Source organism: Lepisma saccharinum, unplaced genomic scaffold (genome assembly GCF_977018435.1).
Source record: "Lepisma saccharinum unplaced genomic scaffold, izLepSacc3.1 HAP1_SCAFFOLD_250, whole genome shotgun sequence".
NCBI lineage: Eukaryota > Metazoa > Arthropoda > Insecta > Zygentoma > Lepismatidae > Lepisma > Lepisma saccharinum.
In genome coordinates, this window is record NW_028143016.1 from 399,554 (window position 1) to 421,845 (window position 22,292).

Genomic DNA, 22,292 nt, shown 5'->3' on the forward strand with positions numbered 1-22,292 from the left:
TCTGGATCGCAGTAAATAGAATGAAATGCGGCCATCGGGGAATGTAGGTAGCATTGGCCCAACTTGACTCTAGTTTCGCAGTGTACAACTAAAAAGCAACGCATGTGGGTTTACGTAATACCTTTTAATATAAGTGTGTGTATTGCAGAAATAGAAAAGAGGCCACATGAGGAGGAAAAAGTGTAAAATTGCAGAAGTGGATACATTTCGCGAAACGAAATTGTTCCCATTTGACACCGAAAAGGTGCCTGTTGCACACACCGTGAATGCCTCGGTACGGGTTTAAACGAACGGGAGACAAGCTGTGACGCTGTATTGAGCATTGCGAAAGGTTGTGGAGAAAAGTGATATGAAAGAAAGATAGGCACAGAGAGGGCAATTTGAGTGGTGTGCATGTGTGAATCGCCTTACCTAAAGTGACAAATGAACATTGGAAATTACCTAGAGAAATCGAGGACATGGTTCATGTGTGGGCGAGCCTCTGTGCTGGAGTGGTCAGTGTTAAGCGTTACGAAGAGAGGGAAGTTGGAAATATAGAAAATGTTCCATCCTGCTATCCATCGTCGCGATTATCCGAAATGGTAGTAACGCGACGTAAAGGGAAGTGAAAGAAGTAGAGTAAGCTTTTCAATGGAAATGTCGCATGTTCTGTAGTCAACTAAATATCCGATCAATTGACATTGCAGAAATCCAAAATATTAAACACATTTTTGGGTTAATCGTTTTTTTTTGCATTCGATAAGGTCTGCCGTTCCCGACTGTACTGCAATGCCGGGCCGACAGGTGGTGAGGGTGTGGCAAGCCACGACCGCCTCACCTGTTTCCAAAAATCAGTTTAATATTTAATCAGTCACCAGTTTACTAGAGTCCAGAGGACGACTCCACAACGCAATATCTTTGCTATTGCCTTCGATCCCGGTAACTTGAATTGGGATAGGGGTAGAGGTGGCAACAACTAAATTCTCCCTGTCAAGCAAATGAGTATCAGACGGGTTATCGTCATCGTCATTAACAGTCAAGAACTCGTTATTGTCCTCAAACAGTAAGCTTCCGTTGATCATCCCTACATAGCTTTTATTACCCGTAATGCTTAAAGTATCATTAATAGTCACATTATTCTCGACTACCAAATCTTCAACTACACCTAGGGGACTATCACTAACACACTCTTCACATGAGCTTTTACAGACCTTAAAGTGTGATTTTCCTTGTTTTAATAAGTCAAATAGTAACCCACATTTCGAACATTTAAAGGTCAGCAAAGTACCTTTATGGTATTTTTTGACATGTTTATATAGGTCATTGTGAGTTTTATATTCACCGAAGGTACCCCTTTTGGCAGAGCCACTAGCAATATTAGTAAAGCATTTGGTGCATTTAAATGTAGAAGGAAGAGGAATTTCAAGAATCACACTATCCTCTTCCATTGTTGATCGACACGAGCTAACAGACATATTAGAACAACAAAATAAGAATATTATAGTTCTTAGTTATAAACGATAACTATACCCGCTCTTAAAGATGGGATCTTCATCATCGGTCCGGTCCAGTCCGCCATTAAGTCCCGCTGCAGTCTTCAAGGTAACAGAGGCCAAATCTCTTGACAGGGCAAGTTCACTGCTGGAAGCGGCCTTCGCTGGTATGCCCCAGACCTAGGCAACACACCCCAGAATGACACGGACTGGCTCCTCACTGGATCGCAGTCCACCTCCTATGGTCGGAGCTGGCTCCCCGCCGGATGGCAGTCCACCCCTCCTATCAGGGGCTGGCACGTCCCTGAAACTTCGGCGAAACGGGGGCTGGCTCCCTGCTGGATGGTACTCCTCCAGAGCTTCGGCGATACGGGTGCTGGTTCCCCGCTGGATGGTACGCCTCAGCACGCCTCTGAAACCTCGGAAGAACGGGGGCTGAATCCCCGCTGGATGGTACGCCCCTGGAGCTTCGGCGGCACAGGGGCTGGAACCCCGCTGGATGGTACTCCTCAGCACGCCTCTGGAATCTCGGAAGAACGGGGGCTGGATCCCCGCTGGATGGTACGCCTCAGGAGCTTCGGCGGGACAGGGGCTGGTTCCCTGCTGGATGGTACTCCTCCAGAGCTTCGGCGATACGGGTGCTGGTTCCCCGCTGGATGGTACGCCTCAGCACACCTCTGGAACCTCGGAAGAACGGGGGCTGAATCCCCGCTGGATGGTACGCCCCTGGAGCTTCGGCGGCACAGGGGCTGGAACCCCGCTGGATGGTACGCCTCAGCACGCCTCTGGAACCTCGGAAGAACGGGGGCTGGATACCCGCTGGATGGTACGCCTCAGCACGCCTCTGGAACCTCGGAAGAACGGGGGCTGGATCCCCGCTGGATGGTACGCCTCAGGAGCTTCGGCGGGACAGGGGCTGGTTCCCTGCTGGATGGCAGTCCACCTCTACCAGTCAGGGCCAGCTCGCCTCTGGAACCTCGGAAGAACGGGGGCTGGATCTCCGCTGGATGGTACGCCTCTGGAGTATTTCGGCGAGATGAGGGCTGGCACCTGCTGAATGGCAGTCAACTTTTCTTCAAGTACTATAACAGAGAAAACACGAATATAAGCTAAAAGACAAAAAATACGCAGTTAGAGACTGTTCAGCCAAGGCCCGTCTCTTTTAAGTATATGCCAAAAAATATCAAAGTGTAGCCCGTTATTAATAATTAAGCTGATAAGAACAGATACTACACTTTGATCTTAGCCATATGCATTCGATAAGGTCTGCCGTTCCCGACTGTACTGCAATGCCGGGCCGACAGGTGGTGAGGGTGTGGCAAGCCACGACCGCCTCACCTGTTTCCAAAAATCAGTTTAATATACTGGACCTGCAATGCAGGTCGTATCAGATATTAAGCTGATAAGAACAGATACTACACTTTGATCTTAGCCAAAAGGCCGAGAAGCGATGGGGTTTGGTGCAAAAAGTGTAAAAATGTACGTGAACAACAGCTTACCTGGCCGTGGGAGTCACAGTTCCGTTGACCCTGCAGATTGATCACAAGATTTCTGATCACAAATGAACATGTATTTAAACGCAGGCCAGAAGGACACATTTAATTGATGTCTGAGATTTGCCGATATGCACCACAATTTGTCAGGGTGAGGAAAGGAAGTGATCTGGAGTGACACTTTTTGAGGGCCAGGTACTTATACCAATGGCTAGAAAACAGGTTCCGTTTCCGGTGCTCTGAGAAATTCCCTCGCGCAGCGTGGATTTTCCCTCACTGGCGCACGATCGTAGAGTCGTCACTGGTTTCCCGCCATTGGACGCCCAAGCTGCTAATATTTCTGGATCGCAGTAAATAGAATGAAATGCGGCCATCGGGGAATGTAGGTAGCATTGGCCCAACTTGACTCTAGTTTCGCAGTGTACAACTAAAAAGCAACGCATGTGGGTTTACGTAATACCTTTTAATATAAGTGTGTGTATTGCAGAAATAGAAAAGAGGCCACATGAGGAGGAAAAAGTGTAAAATTGCAGAAGTGGATACATTTCGCGAAACGAAATTGTTCCCATTTGACACCGAAAAGGTGCCTGTTGCACACACCGTGAATGCCTCGGTACGGGTTTAAACGAACGGGAGACAAGCTGTGACGCTGTATTGAGCATTGCGAAAGGTTGTGGAGAAAAGTGATATGAAAGAAAGATAGGCACAGAGAGGGCAATTTGAGTGGTGTGCATGTGTGAATCGCCTTACCTAAAGTGACAAATGAACATTGGAAATTACCTAGAGAAATCGAGGACATGGTTCATGTGTGGGCGAGCCTCTGTGCTGGAGTGGTCAGTGTTAAGCGTTACGAAGAGAGGGAAGTTGGAAATATAGAAAATGTTCCATCCTGCTATCCATCGTCGCGATTATCCGAAATGGTAGTAACGCGACGTAAAGGGAAGTGAAAGAAGTAGAGTAAGCTTTTCAATGGAAATGTCGCATGTTCTGTAGTCAACTAAATATCCGATCAATTGACATTGCAGAAATCCAAAATATTAAACACATTTTTGGGTTAATCGTTTTTTTTTGCATTCGATAAGGTCTGCCGTTCCCGACTGTACTGCAATGCCGGGCCGACAGGTGGTGAGGGTGTGGCAAGCCACGACCGCCTCACCTGTTTCCAAAAATCAGTTTAATATACTGGACCTGCAATGCAGGTCGTATCAGATATTAAGCTGATAAGAACAGATACTACACTTTGATCTTAGCCAAAAGGCCGAGAAGCGATGGGGTTTGGTGCAAAAAGTGTAAAAATGTACGTGAACAACAGCTTACCTGGCCGTGGGAGTCACAGTTCCGTTGACCCTGCAGATTGATCACAAGATTTCTGATCACAAATGAACATGTATTTAAACGCAGGCCAGAAGGACACATTTAATTGATGTCTGAGATTTGCCGATATGCACCACAATTTGTCAGGGTGAGGAAAGGAAGTGATCTGGAGTGACACTTTTTGAGGGCCAGGTACTTATACCAATGGCTAGAAAACAGGTTCCGTTTCCGGTGCTCTGAGAAATTCCCTCGCGCAGCGTGGATTTTCCCTCACTGGCGCACGATCGTAGAGTCGTCACTGGTTTCCCGCCATTGGACGCCCAAGCTGCTAATATTTCTGGATCGCAGTAAATAGAATGAAATGCGGCCATCGGGGAATGTAGGTAGCATTGGCCCAACTTGACTCTAGTTTCGCAGTGTACAACTAAAAAGCAACGCATGTGGGTTTACGTAATACCTTTTAATATAAGTGTGTGTATTGCAGAAATAGAAAAGAGGCCACATGAGGAGGAAAAAGTGTAAAATTGCAGAAGTGGATACATTTCGCGAAACGAAATTGTTCCCATTTGACACCGAAAAGGTGCCTGTTGCACACACCGTGAATGCCTCGGTACGGGTTTAAACGAACGGGAGACAAGCTGTGACGCTGTATTGAGCATTGCGAAAGGTTGTGGAGAAAAGTGATATGAAAGAAAGATAGGCACAGAGAGGGCAATTTGAGTGGTGTGCATGTGTGAATCGCCTTACCTAAAGTGACAAATGAACATTGGAAATTACCTAGAGAAATCGAGGACATGGTTCATGTGTGGGCGAGCCTCTGTGCTGGAGTGGTCAGTGTTAAGCGTTACGAAGAGAGGGAAGTTGGAAATATAGAAAATGTTCCATCCTGCTATCCATCGTCGCGATTATCCGAAATGGTAGTAACGCGACGTAAAGGGAAGTGAAAGAAGTAGAGTAAGCTTTTCAATGGAAATGTCGCATGTTCTGTAGTCAACTAAATATCCGATCAATTGACATTGCAGAAATCCAAAATATTAAACACATTTTTGGGTTAATCGTTTTTTTTTGCATTCGATAAGGTCTGCCGTTCCCGACTGTACTGCAATGCCGGGCCGACAGGTGGTGAGGGTGTGGCAAGCCACGACCGCCTCACCTGTTTCCAAAAATCAGTTTAATATTTAATCAGTCACCAGTTTACTAGAGTCCAGAGGACGACTCCACAACGCAATATCTTTGCTATTGCCTTCGATCCCGGTAACTTGAATTGGGATAGGGGTAGAGGTGGCAACAACTAAATTCTCCCTGTCAAGCAAATGAGTATCAGACGGGTTATCGTCATCGTCATTAACAGTCAAGAACTCGTTATTGTCCTCAAACAGTAAGCTTCCGTTGATCATCCCTACATAGCTTTTATTACCCGTAATGCTTAAAGTATCATTAATAGTCACATTATTCTCGACTACCAAATCTTCAACTACACCTAGGGGACTATCACTAACACACTCTTCACATGAGCTTTTACAGACCTTAAAGTGTGATTTTCCTTGTTTTAATAAGTCAAATAGTAACCCACATTTCGAACATTTAAAGGTCAGCAAAGTACCTTTATGGTATTTTTTGACATGTTTATATAGGTCATTGTGAGTTTTATATTCACCGAAGGTACCCCTTTTGGCAGAGCCACTAGCAATATTAGTAAAGCATTTGGTGCATTTAAATGTAGAAGGAAGAGGAATTTCAAGAATCACACTATCCTCTTCCATTGTTGATCGACACGAGCTAACAGACATATTAGAACAACAAAATAAGAATATTATAGTTCTTAGTTATAAACGATAACTATACCCGCTCTTAAAGATGGGATCTTCATCATCGGTCCGGTCCAGTCCGCCATTAAGTCCCGCTGCAGTCTTCAAGGTAACAGAGGCCAAATCTCTTGACAGGGCAAGTTCACTGCTGGAAGCGGCCTTCGCTGGTATGCCCCAGACCTAGGCAACACACCCCAGAATGACACGGACTGGCTCCTCACTGGATCGCAGTCCACCTCCTATGGTCGGAGCTGGCTCCCCGCCGGATGGCAGTCCACCCCTCCTATCAGGGGCTGGCACGTCCCTGAAACTTCGGCGAAACGGGGGCTGGCTCCCTGCTGGATGGTACTCCTCCAGAGCTTCGGCGATACGGGTGCTGGTTCCCCGCTGGATGGTACGCCTCAGCACGCCTCTGAAACCTCGGAAGAACGGGGGCTGAATCCCCGCTGGATGGTACGCCCCTGGAGCTTCGGCGGCACAGGGGCTGGAACCCCGCTGGATGGTACTCCTCAGCACGCCTCTGGAATCTCGGAAGAACGGGGGCTGGATCCCCGCTGGATGGTACGCCTCAGGAGCTTCGGCGGGACAGGGGCTGGTTCCCTGCTGGATGGTACTCCTCCAGAGCTTCGGCGATACGGGTGCTGGTTCCCCGCTGGATGGTACGCCTCAGCACACCTCTGGAACCTCGGAAGAACGGGGGCTGAATCCCCGCTGGATGGTACGCCCCTGGAGCTTCGGCGGCACAGGGGCTGGAACCCCGCTGGATGGTACGCCTCAGCACGCCTCTGGAACCTCGGAAGAACGGGGGCTGGATACCCGCTGGATGGTACGCCTCAGCACGCCTCTGGAACCTCGGAAGAACGGGGGCTGGATCCCCGCTGGATGGTACGCCTCAGGAGCTTCGGCGGGACAGGGGCTGGTTCCCTGCTGGATGGCAGTCCACCTCTACCAGTCAGGGCCAGCTCGCCTCTGGAACCTCGGAAGAACGGGGGCTGGATCTCCGCTGGATGGTACGCCTCTGGAGTATTTCGGCGAGATGAGGGCTGGCACCTGCTGAATGGCAGTCAACTTTTCTTCAAGTACTATAACAGAGAAAACACGAATATAAGCTAAAAGACAAAAAATACGCAGTTAGAGACTGTTCAGCCAAGGCCCGTCTCTTTTAAGTATATGCCAAAAAATATCAAAGTGTAGCCCGTTATTAATAATTAAGCTGATAAGAACAGATACTACACTTTGATCTTAGCCATATGCATTCGATAAGGTCTGCCGTTCCCGACTGTACTGCAATGCCGGGCCGACAGGTGGTGAGGGTGTGGCAAGCCACGACCGCCTCACCTGTTTCCAAAAATCAGTTTAATATACTGGACCTGCAATGCAGGTCGTATCAGATATTAAGCTGATAAGAACAGATACTACACTTTGATCTTAGCCAAAAGGCCGAGAAGCGATGGGGTTTGGTGCAAAAAGTGTAAAAATGTACGTGAACAACAGCTTACCTGGCCGTGGGAGTCACAGTTCCGTTGACCCTGCAGATTGATCACAAGATTTCTGATCACAAATGAACATGTATTTAAACGCAGGCCAGAAGGACACATTTAATTGATGTCTGAGATTTGCCGATATGCACCACAATTTGTCAGGGTGAGGAAAGGAAGTGATCTGGAGTGACACTTTTTGAGGGCCAGGTACTTATACCAATGGCTAGAAAACAGGTTCCGTTTCCGGTGCTCTGAGAAATTCCCTCGCGCAGCGTGGATTTTCCCTCACTGGCGCACGATCGTAGAGTCGTCACTGGTTTCCCGCCATTGGACGCCCAAGCTGCTAATATTTCTGGATCGCAGTAAATAGAATGAAATGCGGCCATCGGGGAATGTAGGTAGCATTGGCCCAACTTGACTCTAGTTTCGCAGTGTACAACTAAAAAGCAACGCATGTGGGTTTACGTAATACCTTTTAATATAAGTGTGTGTATTGCAGAAATAGAAAAGAGGCCACATGAGGAGGAAAAAGTGTAAAATTGCAGAAGTGGATACATTTCGCGAAACGAAATTGTTCCCATTTGACACCGAAAAGGTGCCTGTTGCACACACCGTGAATGCCTCGGTACGGGTTTAAACGAACGGGAGACAAGCTGTGACGCTGTATTGAGCATTGCGAAAGGTTGTGGAGAAAAGTGATATGAAAGAAAGATAGGCACAGAGAGGGCAATTTGAGTGGTGTGCATGTGTGAATCGCCTTACCTAAAGTGACAAATGAACATTGGAAATTACCTAGAGAAATCGAGGACATGGTTCATGTGTGGGCGAGCCTCTGTGCTGGAGTGGTCAGTGTTAAGCGTTACGAAGAGAGGGAAGTTGGAAATATAGAAAATGTTCCATCCTGCTATCCATCGTCGCGATTATCCGAAATGGTAGTAACGCGACGTAAAGGGAAGTGAAAGAAGTAGAGTAAGCTTTTCAATGGAAATGTCGCATGTTCTGTAGTCAACTAAATATCCGATCAATTGACATTGCAGAAATCCAAAATATTAAACACATTTTTGGGTTAATCGTTTTTTTTTGCATTCGATAAGGTCTGCCGTTCCCGACTGTACTGCAATGCCGGGCCGACAGGTGGTGAGGGTGTGGCAAGCCACGACCGCCTCACCTGTTTCCAAAAATCAGTTTAATATACTGGACCTGCAATGCAGGTCGTATCAGATATTAAGCTGATAAGAACAGATACTACACTTTGATCTTAGCCAAAAGGCCGAGAAGCGATGGGGTTTGGTGCAAAAAGTGTAAAAATGTACGTGAACAACAGCTTACCTGGCCGTGGGAGTCACAGTTCCGTTGACCCTGCAGATTGATCACAAGATTTCTGATCACAAATGAACATGTATTTAAACGCAGGCCAGAAGGACACATTTAATTGATGTCTGAGATTTGCCGATATGCACCACAATTTGTCAGGGTGAGGAAAGGAAGTGATCTGGAGTGACACTTTTTGAGGGCCAGGTACTTATACCAATGGCTAGAAAACAGGTTCCGTTTCCGGTGCTCTGAGAAATTCCCTCGCGCAGCGTGGATTTTCCCTCACTGGCGCACGATCGTAGAGTCGTCACTGGTTTCCCGCCATTGGACGCCCAAGCTGCTAATATTTCTGGATCGCAGTAAATAGAATGAAATGCGGCCATCGGGGAATGTAGGTAGCATTGGCCCAACTTGACTCTAGTTTCGCAGTGTACAACTAAAAAGCAACGCATGTGGGTTTACGTAATACCTTTTAATATAAGTGTGTGTATTGCAGAAATAGAAAAGAGGCCACATGAGGAGGAAAAAGTGTAAAATTGCAGAAGTGGATACATTTCGCGAAACGAAATTGTTCCCATTTGACACCGAAAAGGTGCCTGTTGCACACACCGTGAATGCCTCGGTACGGGTTTAAACGAACGGGAGACAAGCTGTGACGCTGTATTGAGCATTGCGAAAGGTTGTGGAGAAAAGTGATATGAAAGAAAGATAGGCACAGAGAGGGCAATTTGAGTGGTGTGCATGTGTGAATCGCCTTACCTAAAGTGACAAATGAACATTGGAAATTACCTAGAGAAATCGAGGACATGGTTCATGTGTGGGCGAGCCTCTGTGCTGGAGTGGTCAGTGTTAAGCGTTACGAAGAGAGGGAAGTTGGAAATATAGAAAATGTTCCATCCTGCTATCCATCGTCGCGATTATCCGAAATGGTAGTAACGCGACGTAAAGGGAAGTGAAAGAAGTAGAGTAAGCTTTTCAATGGAAATGTCGCATGTTCTGTAGTCAACTAAATATCCGATCAATTGACATTGCAGAAATCCAAAATATTAAACACATTTTTGGGTTAATCGTTTTTTTTTGCATTCGATAAGGTCTGCCGTTCCCGACTGTACTGCAATGCCGGGCCGACAGGTGGTGAGGGTGTGGCAAGCCACGACCGCCTCACCTGTTTCCAAAAATCAGTTTAATATACTGGACCTGCAATGCAGGTCGTATCAGATATTAAGCTGATAAGAACAGATACTACACTTTGATCTTAGCCAAAAGGCCGAGAAGCGATGGGGTTTGGTGCAAAAAGTGTAAAAATGTACGTGAACAACAGCTTACCTGGCCGTGGGAGTCACAGTTCCGTTGACCCTGCAGATTGATCACAAGATTTCTGATCACAAATGAACATGTATTTAAACGCAGGCCAGAAGGACACATTTAATTGATGTCTGAGATTTGCCGATATGCACCACAATTTGTCAGGGTGAGGAAAGGAAGTGATCTGGAGTGACACTTTTTGAGGGCCAGGTACTTATACCAATGGCTAGAAAACAGGTTCCGTTTCCGGTGCTCTGAGAAATTCCCTCGCGCAGCGTGGATTTTCCCTCACTGGCGCACGATCGTAGAGTCGTCACTGGTTTCCCGCCATTGGACGCCCAAGCTGCTAATATTTCTGGATCGCAGTAAATAGAATGAAATGCGGCCATCGGGGAATGTAGGTAGCATTGGCCCAACTTGACTCTAGTTTCGCAGTGTACAACTAAAAAGCAACGCATGTGGGTTTACGTAATACCTTTTAATATAAGTGTGTGTATTGCAGAAATAGAAAAGAGGCCACATGAGGAGGAAAAAGTGTAAAATTGCAGAAGTGGATACATTTCGCGAAACGAAATTGTTCCCATTTGACACCGAAAAGGTGCCTGTTGCACACACCGTGAATGCCTCGGTACGGGTTTAAACGAACGGGAGACAAGCTGTGACGCTGTATTGAGCATTGCGAAAGGTTGTGGAGAAAAGTGATATGAAAGAAAGATAGGCACAGAGAGGGCAATTTGAGTGGTGTGCATGTGTGAATCGCCTTACCTAAAGTGACAAATGAACATTGGAAATTACCTAGAGAAATCGAGGACATGGTTCATGTGTGGGCGAGCCTCTGTGCTGGAGTGGTCAGTGTTAAGCGTTACGAAGAGAGGGAAGTTGGAAATATAGAAAATGTTCCATCCTGCTATCCATCGTCGCGATTATCCGAAATGGTAGTAACGCGACGTAAAGGGAAGTGAAAGAAGTAGAGTAAGCTTTTCAATGGAAATGTCGCATGTTCTGTAGTCAACTAAATATCCGATCAATTGACATTGCAGAAATCCAAAATATTAAACACATTTTTGGGTTAATCGTTTTTTTTTGCATTCGATAAGGTCTGCCGTTCCCGACTGTACTGCAATGCCGGGCCGACAGGTGGTGAGGGTGTGGCAAGCCACGACCGCCTCACCTGTTTCCAAAAATCAGTTTAATATTTAATCAGTCACCAGTTTACTAGAGTCCAGAGGACGACTCCACAACGCAATATCTTTGCTATTGCCTTCGATCCCGGTAACTTGAATTGGGATAGGGGTAGAGGTGGCAACAACTAAATTCTCCCTGTCAAGCAAATGAGTATCAGACGGGTTATCGTCATCGTCATTAACAGTCAAGAACTCGTTATTGTCCTCAAACAGTAAGCTTCCGTTGATCATCCCTACATAGCTTTTATTACCCGTAATGCTTAAAGTATCATTAATAGTCACATTATTCTCGACTACCAAATCTTCAACTACACCTAGGGGACTATCACTAACACACTCTTCACATGAGCTTTTACAGACCTTAAAGTGTGATTTTCCTTGTTTTAATAAGTCAAATAGTAACCCACATTTCGAACATTTAAAGGTCAGCAAAGTACCTTTATGGTATTTTTTGACATGTTTATATAGGTCATTGTGAGTTTTATATTCACCGAAGGTACCCCTTTTGGCAGAGCCACTAGCAATATTAGTAAAGCATTTGGTGCATTTAAATGTAGAAGGAAGAGGAATTTCAAGAATCACACTATCCTCTTCCATTGTTGATCGACACGAGCTAACAGACATATTAGAACAACAAAATAAGAATATTATAGTTCTTAGTTATAAACGATAACTATACCCGCTCTTAAAGATGGGATCTTCATCATCGGTCCGGTCCAGTCCGCCATTAAGTCCCGCTGCAGTCTTCAAGGTAACAGAGGCCAAATCTCTTGACAGGGCAAGTTCACTGCTGGAAGCGGCCTTCGCTGGTATGCCCCAGACCTAGGCAACACACCCCAGAATGACACGGACTGGCTCCTCACTGGATCGCAGTCCACCTCCTATGGTCGGAGCTGGCTCCCCGCCGGATGGCAGTCCACCCCTCCTATCAGGGGCTGGCACGTCCCTGAAACTTCGGCGAAACGGGGGCTGGCTCCCTGCTGGATGGTACTCCTCCAGAGCTTCGGCGATACGGGTGCTGGTTCCCCGCTGGATGGTACGCCTCAGCACGCCTCTGAAACCTCGGAAGAACGGGGGCTGAATCCCCGCTGGATGGTACGCCCCTGGAGCTTCGGCGGCACAGGGGCTGGAACCCCGCTGGATGGTACTCCTCAGCACGCCTCTGGAATCTCGGAAGAACGGGGGCTGGATCCCCGCTGGATGGTACGCCTCAGGAGCTTCGGCGGGACAGGGGCTGGTTCCCTGCTGGATGGTACTCCTCCAGAGCTTCGGCGATACGGGTGCTGGTTCCCCGCTGGATGGTACGCCTCAGCACACCTCTGGAACCTCGGAAGAACGGGGGCTGAATCCCCGCTGGATGGTACGCCCCTGGAGCTTCGGCGGCACAGGGGCTGGAACCCCGCTGGATGGTACGCCTCAGCACGCCTCTGGAACCTCGGAAGAACGGGGGCTGGATACCCGCTGGATGGTACGCCTCAGCACGCCTCTGGAACCTCGGAAGAACGGGGGCTGGATCCCCGCTGGATGGTACGCCTCAGGAGCTTCGGCGGGACAGGGGCTGGTTCCCTGCTGGATGGCAGTCCACCTCTACCAGTCAGGGCCAGCTCGCCTCTGGAACCTCGGAAGAACGGGGGCTGGATCTCCGCTGGATGGTACGCCTCTGGAGTATTTCGGCGAGATGAGGGCTGGCACCTGCTGAATGGCAGTCAACTTTTCTTCAAGTACTATAACAGAGAAAACACGAATATAAGCTAAAAGACAAAAAATACGCAGTTAGAGACTGTTCAGCCAAGGCCCGTCTCTTTTAAGTATATGCCAAAAAATATCAAAGTGTAGCCCGTTATTAATAATTAAGCTGATAAGAACAGATACTACACTTTGATCTTAGCCATATGCATTCGATAAGGTCTGCCGTTCCCGACTGTACTGCAATGCCGGGCCGACAGGTGGTGAGGGTGTGGCAAGCCACGACCGCCTCACCTGTTTCCAAAAATCAGTTTAATATACTGGACCTGCAATGCAGGTCGTATCAGATATTAAGCTGATAAGAACAGATACTACACTTTGATCTTAGCCAAAAGGCCGAGAAGCGATGGGGTTTGGTGCAAAAAGTGTAAAAATGTACGTGAACAACAGCTTACCTGGCCGTGGGAGTCACAGTTCCGTTGACCCTGCAGATTGATCACAAGATTTCTGATCACAAATGAACATGTATTTAAACGCAGGCCAGAAGGACACATTTAATTGATGTCTGAGATTTGCCGATATGCACCACAATTTGTCAGGGTGAGGAAAGGAAGTGATCTGGAGTGACACTTTTTGAGGGCCAGGTACTTATACCAATGGCTAGAAAACAGGTTCCGTTTCCGGTGCTCTGAGAAATTCCCTCGCGCAGCGTGGATTTTCCCTCACTGGCGCACGATCGTAGAGTCGTCACTGGTTTCCCGCCATTGGACGCCCAAGCTGCTAATATTTCTGGATCGCAGTAAATAGAATGAAATGCGGCCATCGGGGAATGTAGGTAGCATTGGCCCAACTTGACTCTAGTTTCGCAGTGTACAACTAAAAAGCAACGCATGTGGGTTTACGTAATACCTTTTAATATAAGTGTGTGTATTGCAGAAATAGAAAAGAGGCCACATGAGGAGGAAAAAGTGTAAAATTGCAGAAGTGGATACATTTCGCGAAACGAAATTGTTCCCATTTGACACCGAAAAGGTGCCTGTTGCACACACCGTGAATGCCTCGGTACGGGTTTAAACGAACGGGAGACAAGCTGTGACGCTGTATTGAGCATTGCGAAAGGTTGTGGAGAAAAGTGATATGAAAGAAAGATAGGCACAGAGAGGGCAATTTGAGTGGTGTGCATGTGTGAATCGCCTTACCTAAAGTGACAAATGAACATTGGAAATTACCTAGAGAAATCGAGGACATGGTTCATGTGTGGGCGAGCCTCTGTGCTGGAGTGGTCAGTGTTAAGCGTTACGAAGAGAGGGAAGTTGGAAATATAGAAAATGTTCCATCCTGCTATCCATCGTCGCGATTATCCGAAATGGTAGTAACGCGACGTAAAGGGAAGTGAAAGAAGTAGAGTAAGCTTTTCAATGGAAATGTCGCATGTTCTGTAGTCAACTAAATATCCGATCAATTGACATTGCAGAAATCCAAAATATTAAACACATTTTTGGGTTAATCGTTTTTTTTTGCATTCGATAAGGTCTGCCGTTCCCGACTGTACTGCAATGCCGGGCCGACAGGTGGTGAGGGTGTGGCAAGCCACGACCGCCTCACCTGTTTCCAAAAATCAGTTTAATATTTAATCAGTCACCAGTTTACTAGAGTCCAGAGGACGACTCCACAACGCAATATCTTTGCTATTGCCTTCGATCCCGGTAACTTGAATTGGGATAGGGGTAGAGGTGGCAACAACTAAATTCTCCCTGTCAAGCAAATGAGTATCAGACGGGTTATCGTCATCGTCATTAACAGTCAAGAACTCGTTATTGTCCTCAAACAGTAAGCTTCCGTTGATCATCCCTACATAGCTTTTATTACCCGTAATGCTTAAAGTATCATTAATAGTCACATTATTCTCGACTACCAAATCTTCAACTACACCTAGGGGACTATCACTAACACACTCTTCACATGAGCTTTTACAGACCTTAAAGTGTGATTTTCCTTGTTTTAATAAGTCAAATAGTAACCCACATTTCGAACATTTAAAGGTCAGCAAAGTACCTTTATGGTATTTTTTGACATGTTTATATAGGTCATTGTGAGTTTTATATTCACCGAAGGTACCCCTTTTGGCAGAGCCACTAGCAATATTAGTAAAGCATTTGGTGCATTTAAATGTAGAAGGAAGAGGAATTTCAAGAATCACACTATCCTCTTCCATTGTTGATCGACACGAGCTAACAGACATATTAGAACAACAAAATAAGAATATTATAGTTCTTAGTTATAAACGATAACTATACCCGCTCTTAAAGATGGGATCTTCATCATCGGTCCGGTCCAGTCCGCCATTAAGTCCCGCTGCAGTCTTCAAGGTAACAGAGGCCAAATCTCTTGACAGGGCAAGTTCACTGCTGGAAGCGGCCTTCGCTGGTATGCCCCAGACCTAGGCAACACACCCCAGAATGACACGGACTGGCTCCTCACTGGATCGCAGTCCACCTCCTATGGTCGGAGCTGGCTCCCCGCCGGATGGCAGTCCACCCCTCCTATCAGGGGCTGGCACGTCCCTGAAACTTCGGCGAAACGGGGGCTGGCTCCCTGCTGGATGGTACTCCTCCAGAGCTTCGGCGATACGGGTGCTGGTTCCCCGCTGGATGGTACGCCTCAGCACGCCTCTGAAACCTCGGAAGAACGGGGGCTGAATCCCCGCTGGATGGTACGCCCCTGGAGCTTCGGCGGCACAGGGGCTGGAACCCCGCTGGATGGTACTCCTCAGCACGCCTCTGGAATCTCGGAAGAACGGGGGCTGGATCCCCGCTGGATGGTACGCCTCAGGAGCTTCGGCGGGACAGGGGCTGGTTCCCTGCTGGATGGTACTCCTCCAGAGCTTCGGCGATACGGGTGCTGGTTCCCCGCTGGATGGTACGCCTCAGCACACCTCTGGAACCTCGGAAGAACGGGGGCTGAATCCCCGCTGGATGGTACGCCCCTGGAGCTTCGGCGGCACAGGGGCTGGAACCCCGCTGGATGGTACGCCTCAGCACGCCTCTGGAACCTCGGAAGAACGGGGGCTGGATACCCGCTGGATGGTACGCCTCAGCACGCCTCTGGAACCTCGGAAGAACGGGGGCTGGATCCCCGCTGGATGGTACGCCTCAGGAGCTTCGGCGGGACAGGGGCTGGTTCCCTGCTGGATGGCAGTCCACCTCTACCAGTCAGGGCCAGCTCGCCTCTGGAACCTCGGAAGAACGGGGGCTGGATCTCCGCTGGATGGTACGCCTCTGGAGTATTTCGGCGAGATGAGGGCTGGCACCTGCTGAATGGCAGTCAACTTTTCTTCAAGTACTATAACAGAGAAAACACGAATATAAGCTAAAAGACAAAAAATACGCAGTTAGAGACTGTTCAGCCAAGGCCCGTCTCTTTTAAGTATATGCCAAAAAATATCAAAGTGTAGCCCGTTATTAATAATTAAGCTGATAAGAACAGATACTACACTTTGATCTTAGCCATATGCATTCGATAAGGTCTGCCGTTCCCGACTGTACTGCAATGCCGGGCCGACAGGTGGTGAGGGTGTGGCAAGCCACGACCGCCTCACCTGTTTCCAAAAATCAGTTTAATATACTGGACCTGCAATGCAGGTCGTATCAGATATTAAGCTGATAAGAACAGATACTACACTTTGATCTTAGCCAAAAGGCCGAGAAGCGATGGGGTTTGGTGCAAAAAGTGTAAAAATGTACGTGAACAACAGCTTACCTGGCCGTGGGAGTCACAGTTCCGTTGACCCTGCAGATTGATCACAAGATTTCTGATCACAAATGAACATGTATTTAAACGCAGGCCAGAAGGACACATTTAATTGATGTCTGAGATTTGCCGATATGCACCACAATTTGTCAGGGTGAGGAAAGGAAGTGATCTGGAGTGACACTTTTTGAGGGCCAGGTACTTATACCAATGGCTAGAAAACAGGTTCCGTTTCCGGTGCTCTGAGAAATTCCCTCGCGCAGCGTGGATTTTCCCTCACTGGCGCACGATCGTAGAGTCGTCACTGGTTTCCCGCCATTGGACGCCCAAGCTGCTAATATTTCTGGATCGCAGTAAATAGAATGAAATGCGGCCATCGGGGAATGTAGGTAGCATTGGCCCAACTTGACTCTAGTTTCGCAGTGTACAACTAAAAAGCAACGCATGTGGGTTTACGTAATACCTTTTAATATAAGTGTGTGTATTGCAGAAATAGAAAAGAGGCCACATGAGGAGGAAAAAGTGTAAAATTGCAGAAGTGGATACATTTCGCGAAACGAAATTGTTCCCATTTGACACCGAAAAGGTGCCTGTTGCACACACCGTGAATGCCTCGGTACGGGTTTAAACGAACGGGAGACAAGCTGTGACGCTGTATTGAGCATTGCGAAAGGTTGTGGAGAAAAGTGATATGAAAGAAAGATAGGCACAGAGAGGGCAATTTGAGTGGTGTGCATGTGTGAATCGCCTTACCTAAAGTGACAAATGAACATTGGAAATTACCTAGAGAAATCGAGGACATGGTTCATGTGTGGGCGAGCCTCTGTGCTGGAGTGGTCAGTGTTAAGCGTTACGAAGAGAGGGAAGTTGGAAATATAGAAAATGTTCCATCCTGCTATCCATCGTCGCGATTATCCGAAATGGTAGTAACGCGACGTAAAGGGAAGTGAAAGAAGTAGAGTAAGCTTTTCAATGGAAATGTCGCATGTTCTGTAGTCAACTAAATATCCGATCAATTGACATTGCAGAAATCCAAAATATTAAACACATTTTTGGGTTAATCGTTTTTTTTTGCATTCGATAAGGTCTGCCGTTCCCGACTGTACTGCAATGCCGGGCCGACAGGTGGTGAGGGTGTGGCAAGCCACGACCGCCTCACCTGTTTCCAAAAATCAGTTTAATATTTAATCAGTCACCAGTTTACTAGAGTCCAGAGGACGACTCCACAACGCAATATCTTTGCTATTGCCTTCGATCCCGGTAACTTGAATTGGGATAGGGGTAGAGGTGGCAACAACTAAATTCTCCCTGTCAAGCAAATGAGTATCAGACGGGTTATCGTCATCGTCATTAACAGTCAAGAACTCGTTATTGTCCTCAAACAGTAAGCTTCCGTTGATCATCCCTACATAGCTTTTATTACCCGTAATGCTTAAAGTATCATTAATAGTCACATTATTCTCGACTACCAAATCTTCAACTACACCTAGGGGACTATCACTAACACACTCTTCACATGAGCTTTTACAGACCTTAAAGTGTGATTTTCCTTGTTTTAATAAGTCAAATAGTAACCCACATTTCGAACATTTAAAGGTCAGCAAAGTACCTTTATGGTATTTTTTGACATGTTTATATAGGTCATTGTGAGTTTTATATTCACCGAAGGTACCCCTTTTGGCAGAGCCACTAGCAATATTAGTAAAGCATTTGGTGCATTTAAATGTAGAAGGAAGAGGAATTTCAAGAATCACACTATCCTCTTCCATTGTTGATCGACACGAGCTAACAGACATATTAGAACAACAAAATAAGAATATTATAGTTCTTAGTTATAAACGATAACTATACCCGCTCTTAAAGATGGGATCTTCATCATCGGTCCGGTCCAGTCCGCCATTAAGTCCCGCTGCAGTCTTCAAGGTAACAGAGGCCAAATCTCTTGACAGGGCAAGTTCACTGCTGGAAGCGGCCTTCGCTGGTATGCCCCAGACCTAGGCAACACACCCCAGAATGACACGGACTGGCTCCTCACTGGATCGCAGTCCACCTCCTATGGTCGGAGCTGGCTCCCCGCCGGATGGCAGTCCACCCCTCCTATCAGGGGCTGGCACGTCCCTGAAACTTCGGCGAAACGGGGGCTGGCTCCCTGCTGGATGGTACTCCTCCAGAGCTTCGGCGATACGGGTGCTGGTTCCCCGCTGGATGGTACGCCTCAGCACGCCTCTGAAACCTCGGAAGAACGGGGGCTGAATCCCCGCTGGATGGTACGCCCCTGGAGCTTCGGCGGCACAGGGGCTGGAACCCCGCTGGATGGTACTCCTCAGCACGCCTCTGGAATCTCGGAAGAACGGGGGCTGGATCCCCGCTGGATGGTACGCCTCAGGAGCTTCGGCGGGACAGGGGCTGGTTCCCTGCTGGATGGTACTCCTCCAGAGCTTCGGCGATACGGGTGCTGGTTCCCCGCTGGATGGTACGCCTCAGCACACCTCTGGAACCTCGGAAGAACGGGGGCTGAATCCCCGCTGGATGGTACGCCCCTGGAGCTTCGGCGGCACAGGGGCTGGAACCCCGCTGGATGGTACGCCTCAGCACGCCTCTGGAACCTCGGAAGAACGGGGGCTGGATACCCGCTGGATGGTACGCCTCAGCACGCCTCTGGAACCTCGGAAGAACGGGGGCTGGATCCCCGCTGGATGGTACGCCTCAGGAGCTTCGGCGGGACAGGGGCTGGTTCCCTGCTGGATGGCAGTCCACCTCTACCAGTCAGGGCCAGCTCGCCTCTGGAACCTCGGAAGAACGGGGGCTGGATCTCCGCTGGATGGTACGCCTCTGGAGTATTTCGGCGAGATGAGGGCTGGCACCTGCTGAATGGCAGTCAACTTTTCTTCAAGTACTATAACAGAGAAAACACGAATATAAGCTAAAAGACAAAAAATACGCAGTTAGAGACTGTTCAGCCAAGGCCCGTCTCTTTTAAGTATATGCCAAAAAATATCAAAGTGTAGCCCGTTATTAATAATTAAGCTGATAAGAACAGATACTACACTTTGATCTTAGCCATATGCATTCGATAAGGTCTGCCGTTCCCGACTGTACTGCAATGCCGGGCCGACAGGTGGTGAGGGTGTGGCAAGCCACGACCGCCTCACCTGTTTCCAAAAATCAGTTTAATATACTGGACCTGCAATGCAGGTCGTATCAGATATTAAGCTGATAAGAACAGATACTACACTTTGATCTTAGCCAAAAGGCCGAGAAGCGATGGGGTTTGGTGCAAAAAGTGTAAAAATGTACGTGAACAACAGCTTACCTGGCCGTGGGAGTCACAGTTCCGTTGACCCTGCAGATTGATCACAAGATTTCTGATCACAAATGAACATGTATTTAAACGCAGGCCAGAAGGACACATTTAATTGATGTCTGAGATTTGCCGATATGCACCACAATTTGTCAGGGTGAGGAAAGGAAGTGATCTGGAGTGACACTTTTTGAGGGCCAGGTACTTATACCAATGGCTAGAAAACAGGTTCCGTTTCCGGTGCTCTGAGAAATTCCCTCGCGCAGCGTGGATTTTCCCTCACTGGCGCACGATCGTAGAGTCGTCACTGGTTTCCCGCCATTGGACGCCCAAGCTGCTAATATTTCTGGATCGCAGTAAATAGAATGAAATGCGGCCATCGGGGAATGTAGGTAGCATTGGCCCAACTTGACTCTAGTTTCGCAGTGTACAACTAAAAAGCAACGCATGTGGGTTTACGTAATACCTTTTAATATAAGTGTGTGTATTGCAGAAATAGAAAAGAGGCCACATGAGGAGGAAAAAGTGTAAAATTGCAGAAGTGGATACATTTCGCGAAACGAAATTGTTCCCATTTGACACCGAAAAGGTGCCTGTTGCACACACCGTGAATGCCTCGGTACGGGTTTAAACGAACGGGAGACAAGCTGTGACGCTGTATTGAGCATTGCGAAAGGTTGTGGAGAAAAGTGATATGAAAGAAAGATAGGCACAGAGAGGGCAATTTGAGTGGTGTGCATGTGTGAATCGCCTTACCTAAAGTGACAAATGAACATTGGAAATTACCTAGAGAAATCGAGGACATGGTTCATGTGTGGGCGAGCCTCTGTGCTGGAGTGGTCAGTGTTAAGCGTTACGAAGAGAGGGAAGTTGGAAATATAGAAAATGTTCCATCCTGCTATCCATCGTCGCGATTATCCGAAATGGTAGTAACGCGACGTAAAGGGAAGTGAAAGAAGTAGAGTAAGCTTTTCAATGGAAATGTCGCATGTTCTGTAGTCAACTAAATATCCGATCAATTGACATTGCAGAAATCCAAAATATTAAACACATTTTTGGGTTAATCGTTTTTTTTTGCATTCGATAAGGTCTGCCGTTCCCGACTGTACTGCAATGCCGGGCCGACAGGTGGTGAGGGTGTGGCAAGCCACGACCGCCTCACCTGTTTCCAAAAATCAGTTTAATATACTGGACCTGCAATGCAGGTCGTATCAGATATTAAGCTGATAAGAACAGATACTACACTTTGATCTTAGCCAAAAGGCCGAGAAGCGATGGGGTTTGGTGCAAAAAGTGTAAAAATGTACGTGAACAACAGCTTACCTGGCCGTGGGAGTCACAGTTCCGTTGACCCTGCAGATTGATCACAAGATTTCTGATCACAAATGAACATGTATTTAAACGCAGGCCAGAAGGACACATTTAATTGATGTCTGAGATTTGCCGATATGCACCACAATTTGTCAGGGTGAGGAAAGGAAGTGATCTGGAGTGACACTTTTTGAGGGCCAGGTACTTATACCAATGGCTAGAAAACAGGTTCCGTTTCCGGTGCTCTGAGAAATTCCCTCGCGCAGCGTGGATTTTCCCTCACTGGCGCACGATCGTAGAGTCGTCACTGGTTTCCCGCCATTGGACGCCCAAGCTGCTAATATTTCTGGATCGCAGTAAATAGAATGAAATGCGGCCATCGGGGAATGTAGGTAGCATTGGCCCAACTTGACTCTAGTTTCGCAGTGTACAACTAAAAAGCAACGCATGTGGGTTTACGTAATACCTTTTAATATAAGTGTGTGTATTGCAGAAATAGAAAAGAGGCCACATGAGGAGGAAAAAGTGTAAAATTGCAGAAGTGGATACATTTCGCGAAACGAAATTGTTCCCATTTGACACCGAAAAGGTGCCTGTTGCACACACCGTGAATGCCTCGGTACGGGTTTAAACGAACGGGAGACAAGCTGTGACGCTGTATTGAGCATTGCGAAAGGTTGTGGAGAAAAGTGATATGAAAGAAAGATAGGCACAGAGAGGGCAATTTGAGTGGTGTGCATGTGTGAATCGCCTTACCTAAAGTGACAAATGAACATTGGAAATTACCTAGAGAAATCGAGGACATGGTTCATGTGTGGGCGAGCCTCTGTGCTGGAGTGGTCAGTGTTAAGCGTTACGAAGAGAGGGAAGTTG

At 47.5% G+C, this 22,292-nt stretch overlaps 9 non-coding genes and 5 pseudogenes across 9 annotated transcripts; all 14 read right to left on the reverse strand.

Moving 5' to 3' along the window:
• Positions 1-738: 738 nt before the first annotated feature.
• Positions 739-876, reverse strand: LOC145982561 (U2 spliceosomal RNA; annotated as a pseudogene).
• Positions 877-2,731: 1,855 nt separating this feature from the next.
• On the reverse strand, positions 2,732-2,924 carry LOC145982581 (U2 spliceosomal RNA). Its single transcript, XR_014441083.1, has one exon. It is a non-coding gene; the product is annotated as a U2 spliceosomal RNA (small nuclear RNA).
• A 1,118-nt stretch (positions 2,925-4,042) lies between these two features.
• LOC145982593 (U2 spliceosomal RNA) lies at positions 4,043-4,235 on the reverse strand. Its single transcript, XR_014441094.1, has one exon. It is a non-coding gene; the product is annotated as a U2 spliceosomal RNA (small nuclear RNA).
• Positions 4,236-5,353: 1,118 nt separating this feature from the next.
• LOC145982562 (U2 spliceosomal RNA) lies at positions 5,354-5,491 on the reverse strand (annotated as a pseudogene).
• Positions 5,492-7,346: 1,855 nt separating this feature from the next.
• LOC145982604 (U2 spliceosomal RNA) lies at positions 7,347-7,539 on the reverse strand. Its single transcript, XR_014441105.1, has one exon. It is a non-coding gene; the product is annotated as a U2 spliceosomal RNA (small nuclear RNA).
• Positions 7,540-8,657: 1,118 nt separating this feature from the next.
• LOC145982616 (U2 spliceosomal RNA) lies at positions 8,658-8,850 on the reverse strand. Its single transcript, XR_014441116.1, has one exon. It is a non-coding gene; the product is annotated as a U2 spliceosomal RNA (small nuclear RNA).
• Positions 8,851-9,968: 1,118 nt separating this feature from the next.
• LOC145982558 (U2 spliceosomal RNA) lies at positions 9,969-10,161 on the reverse strand. Its single transcript, XR_014441073.1, has one exon. It is a non-coding gene; the product is annotated as a U2 spliceosomal RNA (small nuclear RNA).
• Positions 10,162-11,279: 1,118 nt separating this feature from the next.
• LOC145982563 (U2 spliceosomal RNA) lies at positions 11,280-11,417 on the reverse strand (annotated as a pseudogene).
• Positions 11,418-13,272: 1,855 nt separating this feature from the next.
• Positions 13,273-13,465, reverse strand: LOC145982569 (U2 spliceosomal RNA). Its single transcript, XR_014441074.1, has one exon. It is a non-coding gene; the product is annotated as a U2 spliceosomal RNA (small nuclear RNA).
• Positions 13,466-14,583: 1,118 nt separating this feature from the next.
• Positions 14,584-14,721, reverse strand: LOC145982564 (U2 spliceosomal RNA; annotated as a pseudogene).
• A 1,855-nt stretch (positions 14,722-16,576) lies between these two features.
• On the reverse strand, positions 16,577-16,769 carry LOC145982573 (U2 spliceosomal RNA). Its single transcript, XR_014441075.1, has one exon. It is a non-coding gene; the product is annotated as a U2 spliceosomal RNA (small nuclear RNA).
• Positions 16,770-17,887: 1,118 nt separating this feature from the next.
• LOC145982565 (U2 spliceosomal RNA) lies at positions 17,888-18,025 on the reverse strand (annotated as a pseudogene).
• Positions 18,026-19,880: 1,855 nt separating this feature from the next.
• LOC145982574 (U2 spliceosomal RNA) lies at positions 19,881-20,073 on the reverse strand. Its single transcript, XR_014441076.1, has one exon. It is a non-coding gene; the product is annotated as a U2 spliceosomal RNA (small nuclear RNA).
• Positions 20,074-21,191: 1,118 nt separating this feature from the next.
• Positions 21,192-21,384, reverse strand: LOC145982575 (U2 spliceosomal RNA). Its single transcript, XR_014441077.1, has one exon. It is a non-coding gene; the product is annotated as a U2 spliceosomal RNA (small nuclear RNA).
• Between the last annotated feature and the right edge of the window lie 908 nt (positions 21,385-22,292).